The 12571-nt window shown below is 38.0% G+C and overlaps 1 long non-coding RNA gene across 2 annotated transcripts in view; it reads left to right on the top strand.

The window, feature by feature from the left end:
- Nucleotides 1–12571, top strand: part of LOC117677216 (uncharacterized) — a 53408-nt gene that overhangs the window by 368 nt on the left and 40469 nt on the right. The gene's annotated exons all lie outside the window — the stretch shown is intronic.

The following is a 12571-nucleotide window of genomic DNA, read 5'->3' as shown; positions in this document are numbered from 1 at the left end:
CTGTGACAGCCCCTCAAATATTGGAACACTGCTATCATGTCTCTCCTGGTCCTTTTCTTCACTAGACTAGCCATGTCCAGTTCCTGTAACCGTTCTTTGTATGTTTTAGCCTCCAGTCCCCTAATCATCTTGGTTGCTCTTCTCTGCACTCTTTCCAGAGTCTTAACATCTGTTTTATAGCGTGGTGACCAAAACTGGATGCAGTATTCTAGTCTTACTAAGGCTTTATAGTGTGGTAATAGTACCTCACGGTTCTTCCTTCTGTCCCCCAAGGTCATCCCAACATTGCATCACACCACTTTATTAGTCAGAAAAATACTATAAGAGATAGGATGACCTCCTCTAATTTTGTCAACTGGATCACAGCTGGAGCTCCTTCCATACCACACAAAAAGAATTTTTTTTTTAAAAGGAAGGAAACTTAACTTTGCTTGCTAATGCTCTTCTATGAAAATACAGTTTGACCCCACTCCCCTCCTAATAAGTGAACAAATGGAAGAAATATCGAGAGAAGGGGTATCTGCAGGTTGTGGTTAAAAAAAGGGGGAGCATGACAATGTGGTTGTGGCTGTTGCCTGTTTTTATATAATGTGTGTTGCATAGAACTAGCTCTAGAATATCGCAGTAGCCAGTGGTAGGTTTCTACCAGTAGTGGTGGTGGCGGGAGGCTCCGCCCACCCGCCCGGACGTCATCACGGATGCTCTGCACATGTGCAGAAGGTTCTACATATGCGCAGAAGCGCCGTGCGCGAGCGAAGCAAAAGTAAGTGAAACCCACTACTGCCAGTAGCCCAACCTGTTCCTCTGAAAGTTTGATGAATTTTCTGCTTAAAGAAATACCCATTTCTTTCACAGAAATGCAGCTATGGGAAGAGAATACCTCACCCGAAGTACTAACACGTGTCTCATATAGAATAGCACTAGCCATAGCACTTATATACCTCTTCACAGTGCTTTACAACCCTCTCTAAATTATTTATCTAGAGTCAGCAAATTGCCCCCAACAATCTGGGTCCTCATTTTACCGATCTCGGAAGGATGGAAGGCTGAGTCAACCTTGAACTCCTGGCAGTGGAATGCAGAATAAGCCTGCAATCTAATCATTGCGTCACCATGGAATTGAGAACATGGACTCAATTCCCAGAGGTTCCCTCTCTAGGTAGCCTATGGACCAGGTATAAGAATCATAGGCAAAAACCCCCAAATAACATGCCATGATGAAGGGTTTGCTCCACTCTGAATTGAGCTGGTTGGTGAAAATGGAAAATAGAATTCCAAGAAAAGTAAATGGGAAAATAGAAATCCCATTCAGAATTCATTGGAGAGGAAGCTTCTACAGATCTTGGCCTTTTCAGATTTAAAAAGAAATTTAAAAAAATTGCTTATTCACAGTAACCTCTCCACTTTCATATAAGATAAATCTTCCTCCACCACCAAATTATTTCCTTCATGGTGCAAAGAGATCACCTGGTGTCCTACTTTCCATCTCTATTCAGCCAGAGTTACATACATAAAAGGGTTAAGGTTAGAATAACCAACTGTCTCATCCCTTGGGAACATCCTTGCTAACTAAGCCTAGTATTGGTTCCAGAGGAAAATTCTACACAAATGTAAGGGACCTCCCAACCCCCGACCCCCAACAAGAACAAACACCTACCTCATGAATGCTGAGGTCCATTTGGGCTTGGATCTAACAGACATACCGAGCCCCACCCCCACTTTCTGCTGCTCACTGAATCCCCACACTGCTTTTTCCTGCATCTCCAACCTTCTCAGCCCTCTGTGCTTATTTTTCCTAAACTGGTATCTATATAGGTCCTGCCCCTGTCCATTCTGTTAATTCCAAAGTGAATGCATTGGAAAGCCTGTTTCTGGCACTTCCGTTAGTTGATTCCTAAAGCTGGGAAGCACTCCTAGAAGTGCAGGATGGGAGGTCCAGAAAGAGAGAGGCAAATCATCCACATCGAGTATTAGTTCATAGAGCAGCTTGGAAAGGCACTTTGCTATAAACCTCATTGAAATAAGGCATAAGGCATAAGCATAGAAGCATTGTAAAGCCTTATAGGCTTTGGATTTTAAGAGTATTAATAGCTGGCTGGATATCTATAGTTTTATTCCAGCAGTGAATTTTACAGTATAGGTAGTCCTCAATTTACAACAGTTCATTTAGTGACTGTTCAAAGTTACAACGGCACTGAAAAAAGTGACTCATGACCGTGTTTCAAACTTATGACCTTTGCAGCATCCCTGTGATCATGTGATCAAAATTCAGATGCTTGGCAACTGATTCATTTTTTTTAGATTATTTTTTTTTTATTTTTTTTTAAACAAAAAAATAAATAAATCATAAAACACATCTTTTCAAAACGAAGCTTTTCCTCCGGTCACAAATTAAAACAAATCATTAACAAATCTTATTTTCAATTAACACAACTCAATATTTTAAACAAATATTTCCTGCAAATCTATTTATATAATGATGCCATTATCCCCAAAAAACCGTTACTTAAATCTTAAATCCTAACCAGTTATCAATTCATTTTTCTCTTTCATTTGCTTAGATGGATATTTTAACAATATAAATCATACAATTATATTAAACAGATTAAACATTCATTAATTATTTAATTATTATTAAACCTAATTTATGCCTTTTATTTTAACTATCACTCTCAACATACGCCTCCTCATTTTAATTATCCCACCTCTTTTTATTATCTTTGATGTTAAACCAATCATTTCTATTTCTTGACTATTAATCACAGCATAACCCTTTGTTTTGACTGTTGAATATAGCATATTTTTATTTTTTAGCCATTACCCAGCATGCTCTTTGTTTGGCTGTTAAACACAGCATATTAATTTTGTTTTTTGGCCGTTACACGGCATCTTCAGGTTTGTTTTGGCTGATACCCAGCATGACCATTTGTTTGGCTGTTCAATACAGCATATTATAGCTTTTTGGCTGTTAAATACAGCATGTTCATAGTTGGTTTAACAATCTCTACTTAAACCTTTCTTTGTTGTTTCCCTCCATCTACGCATTGCTTTTCATTTAATCATATTTTTCTTTATCCTTTTTCATAGCACTCATAACATTTTAACCTTGAGACATGGTTCTTGCTTAAAACATATTTTTAAGTATATTTTTAAATTCCTTTTAGCATTTTCAATTAATCATATTCACCCTTATTCTTTACCTTAACATTTTACCATTAAAACATAGTTCTTGCATTAAACATATCTTTACATGTATTAATTAGTTTCATTTAACATTCTTAATTTCTAAAAAAGCCACCCTTTAATTTATTACAATCATCTTTACTTTATTTATTTTTAATCACATTATCTTCATTTCCTCGTCTGCAAACATAAATTTCCTTCCATTTTCCAAGTTTTTAATTTTATTCTCCATAAATCCAATTAAATCTCTTTTCATATTTTTATTCCAGATATAATGTATCAAATCTCTTTCTTTTAAGGCTGCGCTTAATCCTTCTTCTATTCCTGTACCAACATTCAAATTATTATTTGTTCAACTGTAGGAGTTCCATTGTAGATTCCTTTTCTTTTTACCAAAGTCCAGCTGCTTGCAGTCAGGAAAGAAAAATCCTCCTCCACAGTTCAGCAATTTTTTTTTTTCTGTAGAGCTCAAAGTTCTCATAACAAAGGGAGGTTACAAAGTTCCTCTTTATGCCAGATGGTGTCTCTCTATAATCCACATTTCCCATTAGTCATGCAAGACTCCATTTTATTTCTTATTACATAACCATCCACTTAATTTTCTTCTTTTAGTTAAAAAAGTATCAAATCTTCTTTCCCCCCCTTACTCCAATTCAATTTTTTAAAGTGTTTAGTCCTTTTACCATATCTCTAAATTAAGTCTCTTAGTTCTGTTCCAAAATTAGTTGTTTCTTGGGTCTTTGTTCTTTAAAGTTACAGTTTAAAAAATTTCCAAAGCCCCTTTGTTGCTTAGCTGCTGTTAGGCTAGGGGTCTTCTAGTTACTAATATAGCTCCAAACGTTGTTACAAGCCTGGGCTGTTGTCACTCACCTGGCTTCAAAAGGCTCCATTTTACTTCATTTTCCTCCAGCACTTTTCTTGCCCGGTTATCCCAACTCCGTGGCAGCCGCCATGGCTGCTGCCCCCTGCCGCCGATTCACAGAGAGTTCCCTCTAACCTCCAAGGAACTTGCCTGTTCCTCTCGGTCTTCCGAGGCGCCCCTCTTCTTCCCCCGTCCCTGCAGGACAGGTTCGGTCCACAGACCCATCGGCGGCGGTTCGGCAGCTGGGGTTTTCACGGGACTCATCAGAGCCTGCTATTTCCCCGACTGTCTCGCCGCGACATCAACCGGAAGTCGCAACTGGTTCATATTTGTGACCGCTGCTGTGTCCCAAAGTCATGCGATCCCCTTTTGCGACGAGCAAAAAAAAGTCAATGGTGAAGCCAGATTCACTTAACAACCGGCTTACTAACTTATCAACCGCAACGATTTGTATAACAACTGTGGCAAGAAAGGTTGCAAAATGGGGCAGTACTCATTAACAAACATCTCACTTAACAACAGAAATTTTGGGCTAAGTTGTGGCCCTAAGTCGAGGGCTATCTATACTTGAACGAATGCTATCACTATTAAAAAAAAAATCTGAAAAGATAGTTTCTTTTAATGAAGTTTTGGGTGGAGGCTCATCGTTGTTTGCAAGATCCTTTTGGAATTAATTCTTATTTGGAAATGCTGTCAGTCTCTCCGAGAAGTTGGAGAAAACGGTGGTCTTGTCCTGAGAAATGAAGAGCACAAATATTCCCCCCGCATTTCTGAGTGTTTCTCTTTTGAATCTCAGTATGTAGCATAACTTTTAAACTCCTGCTTGTTATTGGTCCTTTACCTCACTTCTCCATGTATAGAGTGTCCTTCTGTTCTCCCCCCCCCCACTTTTTTTTTCCAAACTGAATTTCTTCCCCTTGGACAAGTATTTCTCTTAGCAACTGCTTGTGGATAGCTACTGCTTGTGGATAGCTTCCTTCTTTAGCTACTTGGCTAGCATTCTATCAGATATTGGCAAAATCTAAAGAAGCCATGAGGAGGAAAAACAAGAAAACGGGTTGGAGAGGATGCCCTCTATTTAAAAAAAAAGGATTTTTTTTTTTACAGAAGTATAGCAAAGCAAGAATCCATCTTTACTTTTGGCTGCTTTCCTTTACACCCACATCATTCACATTGGTCTGATGAGAATTCTTGGGAGACTTAGTGAAATTGGAACTGGTTGAAAATGTCATGTTTTTGGCGTTCAGAGTGTCATGCAAATAGAAGAAAATGAAAATGTACATTTGCCACCTATTTTCCCCTAAATAGATACTGTGGATTTTTTTTCCAGGCCAAATTGAGTCTCTGGTGATAAGAGACAACAGAAACATTGTAAAAAAAAATGCAGTAATTTATGATCTGGATGGCAAGCATGAATGTAAAATTTAGCTTGATTCAAGCTAACATAATCAAGAATCCTTCTTTTAGATCTATTCTATCAGGTCAAACCACTCCCATAATGTGCAATAGATGATGGATAGAGAAATATTTCAATTTTTTATGCCTCTGTCTGTGTACATTATTTTTTTTCAAAATTCTAAGCTTTCCTAGTGGAAACACTTTTTCCCTTTCTGATCTAAGTAATAATAATTTCTTACTATGCTATTTAAAATGATCATAGCTCTGAAAGTAGAGGACCTCTATATTTGTCTTTCATCAAACTCTTTGTATCATGTTCGACTTCATATCAATGTATCAGCTTAATCATGTATATTAATTACAACACTACACTCTTTTTTATCTATGATAAAAGTACGTTCTTTGTGTAAGGATTCATAGCAAAATAACATTTCTTCACAACAGAAGTAATTTAAATTGAAGTAAGACCCCTAATACCACCATCTGTACAAATAAATTACTTTCTGAGTAATTAAATATGCATATCTGAGCTTCACACTATACTGCGGAATCAGATTTTACTGAGGCAATATGCTTATAAATCCCTTAGGTATTAAAGATGAAAAATCATTGACATTTTGTATTCATACTGCCATGAATTAGATGTCTGTGTGTCTACATTGTCTGTCTCTAAGAATATTTGAGTGCTATATTTTGAATGTTGCCTTTTTTTTAACCATGTATTTGATTAACTTTTCTTGATTATTATTTGCCAGCAAATAACAAAATATGATCATGCTATTTATAACTGTGACATTTCATGATGGTGTAAGGCTCAATGAGCTATGTTAGTGTTGTATGTGTTTGAATTTATAATAGCAGCATACCTACTTGGGTATGGCAAGTTCTTCAAATGCAGACAATGCTGTGAAACCAGTATCCGTTGCACCAGAGAAATTCATTACTGCAGGACTCATCCCTCCATGAAATACAAGTATGGAGAGAGACACTTAGATTTGTGGTCGCAGTCTTTTATTAGATTATCAGAGTTTGTAGTCCATAACAAATACAAGTTCAGAAAGGAACGACATAATTGGAAAATGACTGAACTCCAATTTCACTTATCATGAATGTGATAGAAGATTGAACCACTAACTAACATGCTCATCCTTGGTTCCGCCATCTGCAGCTTTTTGGTATCCTACTCTTATAAAAGAGGTTTTTTGTTTTTTTTTGAAGTCCAAAGTTTATATTTTCACATGATGGTCAAAGTTATTTTGGGAAGCTTTCAGCACCCATTGATTTGGCAATATTTTCTTTCCGAATGTGCAAACTCTAGCTATCAATGGGAGATAATTTCTCTCAAAAGAGCTGACAAAGAAACGGATGAGGTTTCAGTGGGTTTCCTCTCAGTGATTCAGAAATAGGAACAGCAGACAGAAAAGAAAAAGGAGCATGTGCTATGGATGTTCCTGGGCCCCAGAAGACTGTTTTGAAGTTGGAAATGTGCTTTAAAGTGGAGGTGAGTTATCACAGCCATGAGATCATTTTTATATTTCATTATTCTGTCACATCCAAAACAGATAGGATTGCAAATACAATGAGAAATTAGGGGAAAAAATGAAACTGAGTATTGCTGTGGACAGATTTCTGTGGCACATCTTATGAATAACAGTCTGTAGTTTTTCAATACAAATAGTCCTCGACTTACAACAGTTCATTTAGTGACCATTCAAATTACAATGGCACTGAAAAAAGTGACTTACAACAGTTCATTTAGTGACCATTCAATTTACAATGGCACTGAAGTCATATTTATAACGGTTGCAGTGTCCCAGGGTCATGTGATCTCCTTTTGCGACCTTCTGACAAGCAAAGTCAATGGGGAAGCCAGATTCGCTTAACAGTAGTGTTACTAACTTAAAAACTGCAGTGATTCACTTAACAATGGTGGCAAAAAGTTCATAAAATGGGGCAAAACTCACTTAACAACTGTCCTGCTTAGCAACATAAATTTTGGGGCTTCATTGTGGTTGTAGGTTGAGGACTCCCCGTAGTCAAGAGAATGGCTTCCTTTGATGTGGATTTATTTGTTTTGTGGGAAGGAGTTGCTTACAATTAAACATCTGGCTGGCCCCTTCTGTGAAGTAAGAAATACTTGTGAGCGTGGAACGGAAAGCTCAAAAAAGTGTAACTTTATTCATTTATTTGTATCCCGCCTTCATTATTTTTACAAATAACTCAAAATGGCAAATATATCCAACACGTCTTCCTCCTTCTGTTTTCCCCTCAACAACAACCTTGTGAGGTGGCTTGACCTGAGGTAATAGGTAACTGCACAACTCAAAATTATTGAATTGCCAGCCTTTACTTGTCATTCTGAGCACCGTGACAAAGCTGTGACATCTCACTGAACAGGGGAACTTCCTTACGAGGCAGCCAGTTTAGGAATGGGCCGTATTTGTCTTCGAAAAGCTCCGAAATAAATGGAGCAAATGCGGTCTGTGCTTTCCTGAGGCACTTGAAAATTCTAATATATGACTATAGGAAGAAGAAGCGCCAAAAAAGTAATGTATTTGTCAGGGAGGAGGAGGAGGAGGGAGGAAGATAAAAATAGTCTGCTTTCAGTTTTGTTATCTAGCAATAACATGCCTAGAAATTTTATCAGGAGGAATGGATATTAAGTCTCCACTTGCCACTTCCAACCATTAAGGGATCATTTTGTTCAGGGGCTGTTGAGCCTTTTGAGAACTGTGAGTGGTATATTCCATCTGGAATTTCTTCCTCTCCATCTAGCTTTCATCTACTTAGACAAAATCGAGGAAAGAAAGAAAGACTTTGCCCCCCCCCCCCAAAAAAGCTTTTTGCAGGTTGCCGTATCTTTAAAAGTTTAAAAGCTTTCCCCCCTTTGTATTTCTTTTCCACCAGCCATCCCTCGCTAGATACTAGAAATTGCTTATTTTTCTTATTTTGCTTTTCCTCTAGACAAGCAGCACAATTTGGGGGGGAAAAAATTGGCAGCAGCAATTCATTGTGATACATTATCTCAGGGCAAATCAATATATGAAGACTTTTATAAAACGGATGGGGGGGGGAGAGAGAATAAAAGAAAAACCGCCAGATAAATTCAGCTTTTCTCTGGTCCAAAGAACCAAGGGTTTGCTTTTAAAATATAGAAATGTCCCCCCCCGCCCTCTGCCCATGTCATCTACTAACTTCCCTTATTGATGGGAAAAGGGTTATTCCCTCCATCTCCCTCAGTAATCCAGTTTTTTACTTTTAAAAGTCAGTTATTATCACTAAATTGCAAATCTTAGGCCTTCACAGGTGTGTCTGCACTTTAGCCGGGAAAAGCAATCTGTGTAACTTGATTTCCATTAAAAATAAAATAAAATCCAAGCAGAAGTCAGGGGGGAAAAAAGTGTTTTCATTTAATTAGTTTTGCCTTTAAGAAGCAGAATTGGCAAATAGCAGCAGAATTGGCACCTGTCAGTCAAACACCAGCCAGAAAGGCCAGCTGGTCTGAGCTTGTGCAGTATCTTCATTATGCAAGCCCCGCCCTCCCTACAGCCTTATGACCCAGGCATGTAAAGGAAGAGCTCGCACAGTTATGTCACTGTGGGTGGGGCCTGTCATAACTTAAAATAACGTACATTCCTGTTCCCTTCTTGCACCTGCTGCTATTTACTTTTTCCCCCCCGCCTGCAAATTGTCACATTTTGCAAATAGTACAAGGCTATTTAATATGGGGGGGTCGGGGAGGGAGGGGAAGGTTTCAAACAAGTAGTGTAGAATAAAAACGAAGTACTCTACTAGGTATAGGCCTGTGGTGATAAAAACCATTGCTTTTAATTTCCATTTTCCTTGATCATTTCAGGTGCGACCTTCTCACCTTTGAAAAAGAGGGCACTAAATCTGATCTTCTCTATTCTCTCCAATTCAGAAAGGTTAAACTATTTGAAGATTGTCCTCAGTTAGATGTTTGACCCATCTTTTTCTTTTCCCTTTTCTTTTTCTTTTGAAAAGAAAGAGCTCGGAAGATTTAATATGTCTACTGAAATCAATTGTTATTGAATGTTCTGCATGCATGAAAATAAATGCAAAATAAAGTAAAAAATAAAATAGAATCCCTCCAGGATTTAGAGAATAGAGGATTGTTTTTTGGTGGTGGGGAGATGGGGTGTTAGGAATTTTACTTTTGGTTTATGTGTCCTTGTAAATTATTAAAAAAAAGATAATTCATAAGGGATCCAATTTCTCTATTGGAAATGCTACTGAGCTTCGATAGTGCATGAAGTGATGCTCAGATATGCATGTTGAAAACAGACATTACAGATGAAACACCCTGATCAGAGACTTTGAATCACTGACATCGCATCAAATAAAATGAAGGTTTAATTGAGACAGCTTCTATGCACTGCTGTAAATCAGCCAGTGAAAACTTAAAGAGTGCTGAGAAGTCGCAGAGACTTGGATATATGTGTGCATTCACCTTTATGAATTAAACTCTTTCTGCCTTCCAGGTTTCTATTTCTATTTTGTGATGTGTAAATATATATATGTATATATATATATATGAAAGATTGGAAATGAGATGGACTACCAAAAGCTCAAGGCTGAGTTTGGCTACTCTATCACCCTTTTTCCATAGCTGACAGGTTTAGTGAATTGCAGCCATGGTTGCCTTTCCTGAATATGGCAACAGAATCATTTAGAGACTCATATGGTAGGAAAGGGCCATTAGGCCATAGGGTGTAACCTCCTGCTCAGGACAGGAATCCAAATTAAAGTATCCCTGGCAGATGGCTGTCTAGCATCTGCCTGAATAAACCCAATGAATGAGAACTTACCACTTCTGGGATAATTGGATACACCGCTGAACTGCTCTTCCTATTAGGAACTGTTTTTCTTGTAATATCCAGTTGAATCTGCTTTCCTGTAGGTTAAATCTATTATCTTTTGTTCTGCACTCTGGAATGATAATGAACTGGTCTATTACATCCTTTCTGGTATTTGAAGAAAATGATCATACCTCCTTTCGCTCTTCTCTTTTCAAGGTTAAATACACCCAATTCCTTAAATTTATCCTTACAGAATTTGTTTCCTACTGCCCTGATCATCCTTACTGCCCTTCTTTAAACCTGCTCCAGTTCACCTGAATCCTTAATTTGGAAAGCTTGCCTCCCATTCATGTAACTTAAAATTGCACTTGCCTTTTTGCAGGGATACTGCACACTGTTGGGTTGGAAGTGGAAAAATATCCAAGGTATTTTTATGCAAGCCCTGTTGCATGCCAGGTTTTCCTTTTTTTATGTTCACAAATTTGATTTTCATGTCCTAAATGTATGATTTTACATCTGTTCCCATTACATTTTATTTATACTGTTCTTTTCAGCACGTTTCTCTAACTTTACAAGATCATATTTTTTTTTATTTTACTTCCAGGGTTATCAATCTTACTAGTGTTGCATCATCTGCAGATTTGATCAGCATCCTTTCACTTTTCCCTAAAGAATTCAAAGGTCCAGGACTGAAACTAGAGGCACCCCAACTTAATAGTAAATTCCAGTTAATGAGGAGCCATTGATAAATCAACCATATGCTTTAAGCATGATATTCAAGTAGTTTGTGTATATCCACCTTACTGTCATGTCATAGAGATCATACTTAATTAGTTTGCCATTCAGAATGTTGGGAAGTGCTTTGTCAAATGTTTTATCAAACTCAAGGTGGAGGTGGCAACTGCCCACCTACCTATCTTGGATTCTTTTTCCAAGTTTTTTTTTCTTGTTGTGGAATCTTATTTATCATTGCTCTAAGTTTATTAAAAACTACTTTTTTAAATTCAAGATACATATTCAAATATGAGCAGCTTAAGTTTCCTTAAGATCAAGAATTCCAGAATTATATGGGCATTGTATCCCAAAATGAATATGAGCTGTAGTGTGATGTAGTTGGGGTGGGGGGGGGGGAAGCAAACATAATCCTAGGCTGCATGAAGTCAGACTATGCTTAGAATATTACACCCAATTCTTGGCACATTTTGGGAAGGACACTTACAAACTAAACCAAAGAACAATAAGCAAGGTGAAAAGGAGCTTGGAGAAGATGTTGGATATGTTTAGCCTTGAGAAGAGGAACCTGTAGTGAGATTTGACTGACTTGAAAGAGCAGCCTTATAGAAGATGTGGCTGATATGTTCAGTGTTATTTTGCAAGGCAACAAGAAATAATGGTTTCAAATGACAAGGAAGCAGGAAAAATTTCCTAATGGTAAGCTGTTCAACTTGAAATAGTAGCTTCAGGAATTGGTCAGGACTGGTTAAACAGAGGCTAGATGGCCATGTGTCAGGATGCTATAGTAGTATTAGAATAGAATAACAGAGTTGGAAGGGACCTTGGAGGTCTTTTTTTAAAAAAATTTTTTGATTTATATGCCACCCTTCTCCGGAGACTCAGGGCGGCTTACAATGTGCTAAGCAATAGCCTTCATTTTGTATATTTATACAAAGTCAGCTTATTGCCCCCACAACTGGGTCCTCAATTTACCTACCTTACAAAGGATGGAAGGCTGAGTCAACCTTGAGCCTTGGCGAGATTCGAACCTGCAGTAATTGCAGGCAGCTGGTCTTAATAACAGGGTGCTTTGGACCACTGTACTACAAGACTCTTATAGTCTTCTAGTCCAACCCCCTGCCCAGGCAGGAAACCCTACACCACTTCAGACAAATGGTTATCCAACATCTTCTTAAAAAATTCCAGTGTTGGAGCATTCACAACTTCTGCAGGCAAGTTGTTCTCCTGATTAATTGTTCTAACTGTCAGGAAATTTCTCATTAGTTCTAAGTTGCTTCTCTCCTTGATTAGTTTCCACCCATTGCTTCTTGTTCTAGGTGCTTTGGAGAGTTTGACTCCCCCTTCTTTGTGGCAACCCCAGAGATATTAGAACACTGCTATCATGTCACCACTAGTCCTTCTTTTTATCAGACTAGACATACCCAGTTCCAGCAACCGTTCTTTATATGTTTTAGCCTCCAGTCCCCTAATCATCTTTGTTGCTGTTCTCTGCACTCTTTCTAGAGTCTCCACATCTTTTTTACATTGTGGCGACCAAAACTGAATGCAGTATTCCAAGTGTGGCCTTACCAAG

Source organism: Pantherophis guttatus, chromosome 3 (assembly GCF_059756535.1).
Source record: "Pantherophis guttatus breed Tessera chromosome 3, ASM5975653v1, whole genome shotgun sequence".
Lineage (NCBI taxonomy): Eukaryota > Metazoa > Chordata > Lepidosauria > Squamata > Colubridae > Pantherophis > Pantherophis guttatus.
Note: the sequence above shows the minus strand (reverse complement) of the source record. Positions and strands in the feature narration are given on the sequence as shown.